The sequence below is a fragment of the Centropristis striata genome, chromosome 7 (assembly GCF_030273125.1).
Source record: "Centropristis striata isolate RG_2023a ecotype Rhode Island chromosome 7, C.striata_1.0, whole genome shotgun sequence".
NCBI lineage: Eukaryota > Metazoa > Chordata > Actinopteri > Perciformes > Serranidae > Centropristis > Centropristis striata.
Window position 1 is genome coordinate 33,979,925 of NC_081523.1, and position 5,820 is coordinate 33,985,744.

General features: G+C 37.9%; 1 protein-coding gene across 2 annotated transcripts in view; it reads right to left on the reverse strand.

The window, feature by feature from the left end:
• Positions 1-5,616, reverse strand: part of ddr2l (discoidin domain receptor family, member 2, like) — a 43,246-nt gene extending 37,630 nt beyond the window's left edge. For both annotated transcript variants that reach the window (XM_059337726.1, XM_059337725.1), the window contains exon 1: positions 5,328-5,616. The gene's annotated coding sequence lies outside the window, so the exon portion shown is untranslated. The remainder of the gene's footprint in view (positions 1-5,327) is intronic.
• Positions 5,617-5,820: the final 204 nt, after the last annotated feature.

The window sequence follows — 5,820 nt, forward strand, 5'->3', positions numbered from 1 at the left end:
AATCTGCAGCATCTTCGGGACAGAAAAGTTTTGAACGCCTGTAGAAGAAGTGAAGCAGCAGATGATATCTAAAGGATGCTGCAGGACGGACAACACCAGATCAGCTGAGCTACAGGAACATGGAGCAGCACAAGTTACTGTCTGGCTACACTCACACTATCTACTTTAATTACTGACATTACAGAGCGTACAGGGACTTTGTCGGGACTTTTTTCGGGACTTTTTCTGGGACTTTTTTCTGGACTTTTTTCGTCCCTGTCGAAGAGCAGGATCTTTTTTCTCCCCTGAAAACAGCCTGCTTACTGATTGGATAGATCGCTAAGCAGGATGTGACGTAGTACTCTACAAGACAACAACACACGACATTTGTAAAAGCCGGTGAAGCAGTGTTGCCAACTTAGCGACTTTGTTGCTATGATTAGCGACTTTGTTGCTATGATTAGCGACTTTTCAGACCCCCTTAGCGACTATTTTTCAAGTAAGTGACAGGAGACAAATCCAGCGACTTTTTCTGGTGTTATTGGAGACTTTTGGAGAGTCCTTCTTAACGAGGCATCGTGCCTCGTTAAGAAGAGTAAGAAGGAGTTGAAGCGGCACAGTCCTCCTGCAGCAGTCTCTCCCAGCTGCAGTGCCGGAGGGGATGTTAAACCTTCAGCATCCAGTCTGCAAATTGCTAATAGGCTAACAGTTAGCTCTGTAGCAGTACAGTGTGTATGTGCTGCTGCTGCAGGAGGTGTTCACTTAGCGATCTCTGTTTGTTTACAACAAGCACCACACACTTTTGCACAGTTAGCGATGCCGTTAATTCACGATCACTGTGTTTATGATCAGCGGAGACGCTGTGCATAATTAGCCATGTTGCTTTGTTTATAGTCAGCTGGTGATGTTGTGCACAGTTAGCGACGGCGGCCACAGTTGCATCTCCCGTGTTTAATCCGTCGCATATGTAACGTCACAGTTGAAACTGTCACTAAGTGATTACGCAACAGTCGAAAACCAAACATCACCTCCAGAGTCTCTAAATCCCTCTGGGGGCTTTTTTGTTAATGGAGACATGCAGAGTGAATAGACTTTTAAGAGGACGTGGCCTGAGACTTTCCCGGTTGCCACTTTTCCCCCTAAAGGAAACACGGCTAGTGTGTAGTTTCAGGCTCTTGGTCTCTTAAAGAGACAATAAATCATCTTTTTACAGCTTCAGATCACAAACATGAAGCTTTAAACACCTGCAGGGAGCTGAACTGTCACTTTGTCACTCTGCCTTTCATTATTCTCCACAATGAATCACTTTATCTGTAGAAAGAGTTCTCAGTGTTCTACAGTGTTGTTGTGTCTGAGCAACAATTTACTGTGATAGAGAACAGAACAGCAGCAGATCTTCACTCTGGAGAAGCAGACAGTGTTTGATAAATAACAGAGATGATTCATATCAATAATCAGAGATTTCACTTAAATATTCTGTCAGCTGGCAGACAGATTACCTCTCTTCAGCCCTCTGAACCCTCTGAACCTCAACATGTGTTTGTTTTCTTTAAGCAATCACATAGAAAGAAACTGTAAGAACAGCATCATTGCTGTAACCTGTGCTGCTTGAACAGAAAAAGTGACCAAAACGAAGCTTAAAATTGTGATATTTATATATATAAAACCTTTATTTAACCAGGTAAAAGCCTCATTGAGATAAAAAAAAATCTCTTTTTCAAGAGAGACCTGACCAAGAAAGCAGCATAAAAAGAGACAAGTTACAACATTAAACAATTAAATACAAATACAGCATCATAACAACACTCAGTGACCAAGGAGAAGCGATTTGTTTGTCCTTTAAAATCGATTTGAATTCACACCTAAAGCTTCTTCAAAGTGATGTAAATATCACCATAACACATTATAGAGTAATATATTTATACTGTTAGATAGAAATTACACTTTAAAGCAGCTGATCTGCATTATATGTTATTTGATCTGCTTTAGAAATTGTGATTATTAATTTGGTCTTTCTGTGAGAACTTTTAATGAGTTTTTTGTCTGTTAATCTGTTATATTCTGACTTATAGTTATATACGAAATCATAGTGCACAGCTGCATAGTACTTCACTATAACATTTGTCCATCTATCTATAAAAGTAAGAAGTGTCTGTGTATGTGTGTGTGTGTGTGTGTGTGTGTGTGTGTGGCTTGCGCATGGCACGAAGATGTGCATCCTCGATTTTGAAGATTTTTGAATACATTTTTCAAAATATCATTATTTACGTAGGATGTGTTGCAGCATTGCACTGTTTCTGATCGGACGCCTTTTAGTGGAGCTCCGCCCCATTGTGTGATAGACCTACACCTGGTCAGTAACACAATTCACTCTGGATTTACACCTCATCTCATCTGTAAGTCTCTTTAGCCTACCTACTGTATCTTTTGGAGTTTTAAAGTGCGCTACAAGGTTCAATTTTCCAATAATATTCTAATAGTTTCCAGCGAATATCAATGTTCAATGTGTATGTGCTGGATAGTGTGGTACCTTATGAAAAGTAAGTGTTTTATGGAGTTGCAGACGTTGTTGTGTGGCATGTAATGTACGAGTACATACTTCCTACGGGCACTGCACTAGTATTTAACAATATAAAACTCTTACAGGATTTATTTTGCATCTTCTGTGATATTTGTGTAAATCTGATGTTGCATTATTAGTTTTTCTACATTTTTTCTTGATGTTTTTGAGAGGATCTGTACCAAACTAAGACTCTATTCTGAGGTTTTCAGCCCTAGACACCATGACACTACATCCACAACGGGAAGTTTGTCTTTAACAAATATCTAAGAGAGATTTGGATTTTGCACAAGTCCATATTCCAATTTCTGCAAAAATTGTGCAGCCCAAAAAATATTATTTATCAGATAGAACAAACAAATGAAAAGGCCTGAAATCCAGTCAAAACAGTTGCAGGAGCTCATTTTGATGCTGTTTTAATGCAGTCTGGAGTTTTATTTACATGCAAAGTTGACTGTGAATATTAATTTAGCATATTCTGTGATATTTCTCTAAATCATGTTGCATTGTCAGTTTTTTAGTGTGTGACAGTGTATCCAGATGAGTCTGTGAACTGTTACTGCAGTGTTTGTCCTGCAGGCTCGACTTGGAATAAAAAGTAATTGCTCAAATCATGATCATGAAGAAAATTATTGTTATTTGCATTGTTAGGCTGATTTCAATGATTTTTTTTCTCTCCAGACGTCTCTAGTATATTTGTTTTTTGACACATAATTTTGCATTTACAATACTCTAAGATGATTTAGACATTGTACTAGTCCATATTGCAAATTTGGTAAATTAGCCTAATAATATTTATCAGATAAAACAAACATGAAAAGGCCTGAAATCCAGTCAAAACAGAGCTGCAAGAGCTTATTTTGATGTTTTTTAATGCAGTTTGGCACTCTATTTACATACCAACTTCACTGTGATTTGCATATTCTCATAGGGAACTACAGGCCTCAAGTTGACCATAAATAATGTCACCGTCCTGTAATATTTAACATAAAGCAGTGATTTATTTTGCATCTTCTATGATGTTTCTCCTAATCTGATGTTGCATCATTAGTTTTCCTTCATGATTTTGATAACTGTGATATTTAGTGTGTGACAGTGTATCCAGATGAGTGTGTACTGTGTACTTTTTGCATAATTAGTCTTATTATCAATCAGATCTGATTGCAAGAAGATTTTTCTGAAGTATCTAGAGACATAATTTTGTCTTCAACAAAGATTTAAAAGGAAATGTATTGGTATTGATATTGCACACGTTCATATTGCAGTTTTGGCAAATACTGTGCAGCTGAATTAATAATATTATCAGATAAAATAAATAAACATTAAAAGGCCTGAAATCCAGTTCAAGCAGAGCTGCAAGAGCTCATTTTGATGCTTTTTTTAATGCGGTTTGGAGCTTTATTTCACCTGGTTAAATAAAGGATATATATATTTATTTACATGCAAAGTGCACAGTGTTCTGCATATTAACATGAGTAATTACAACAACTTTACCAAATGTATCACTCTCTTAATCTTTCGACATAAATAATGTCACCGTCCTGTAATATTTAATAACCTAAAACTCCTACAGTGATTTATTTTGCATCTTCTGTGATGTTTGTGTAAATCTGATGTTGCATTATTAGTTTTTCTTCATGATTTTGATTATAACTCTGTGTGTGTGTGTGTGTGTGTGTGTGTGTGTGTGTGTGTGTGTGTGTGTGTGTGTGTGTGTGTGTCATGCACGCACGACTTGGAATAAAAACCTAATAAGTAACAGTAAAAAGTGATTGCATTTTGCATAAGTAGTCTTATTATAATGAGATTTTTTGGAAGAAGATTTTTCTGATGACTCCAGAACATATAGTTTTGTCTTTAACAAAGATTTAAAAGGAAATTATGATATTGCAAGAGTCCATATTGCAATTTTGGCAAAAACTGTGAAGCTGAATTAATATTTATCAGATAAAACAAACACAAGAAAGACCTGAAATCCAGTCAAAGCAGAACTGCTCATTTAGATGATTTTTAATGCAGTTTGGAGCTTTATTTACATGCAAAGTGCGCTGTGAATATTTATTTTGCATCTTCTGTGATATTTCTCTAAATCTGATGTTGCATTATTAGTTTTTTGTCATGATTTGAAGAAAAAGTAATTGCTCACATCGTAATCATAAAGAAAATTATCATTATTTGCATTGTTGTTCTGATATTTTCTCTCCAAACATCACTAGAATTTTCTTTTTTTACACATAATTTTGCATTTAAAATATTTTAAGCTGATTTGGATATTGTACTAGATCTTGTAGTAGTCCACATTTGGTAAAATAATAATATATATCAGATAAAAACACCAAAAGGCCTGAAATCCAGTGCAAACAGAGCTGCAGGAGCTCATTTAGATGCTTTTTTATTGCAGTTTGGCACTGTATTTACCTGCAAAGTGCACTGTGATCACCATATTGTAATCGGGATCTACAGGCCTGAAGTTCACCATCACTGTCCTAAACTTTCCACATAAATAACCATAATAAATAACGTCACCGTCCTGACAAATCTCATTTAAACGCTTACAGTGATTTATTTTGCATCTTCTATGTTGTTTCTCCAATTCTGATGTTGTATTATTCGTTTTTCTGCATGATTTTGATGATAACTGTGATATTTAGTGTGTGACAGTGTATCCAGATGAGTGTAAGTGTTGCTGCTTGCAGACTTTAGGCCTCACAGACACTCAGCAGCAGCAGCAGCAGCTCTGAAAGGCACAAAGAGACTTTTCTACAGTCCGGCACCGAGCAGCTCCTACCTGTCCGCGGGTCCCTCCGGATCACCGACAGCAAGCAGCGAGCTCCTCTCCGGGGTCGATCCGGTTTCCGCGGCTCCGGTCCGGCGGCTCGGGGCGTCAGGGGTCGGGACGGACGGGGGAGGAGGAGGAGGAGGATCAGCGGATCATGGTGGAGCTGAGGAGCGGAAACTGTCTGAAGCTTCACGGCTTTACTTCTTCTCAAAACGTCTGCTGCTAGTTTTTATTTTTACTTTAACAAAGTGAAAAAGAAGAAGAAGAAGAGCGGCACACTCCAGAGAGACGGAGCAGAAAAAAAGGAGCTGTGTATTTACATCACATCCCGTTGAGAGGAGGAGGAGGAGGAGGAGGAGGAAGCAACATGAGCCTGGACTGCCTGACATCTGAGAAGCTGCAGGAAATCTGCAGAAGGATCCTACAGAGGGAGCTACAGACGGTTCACCAGCTCCACTAGTTTACTAAAAAATAAAATAAAAAAAAACCCCAAATATATCTA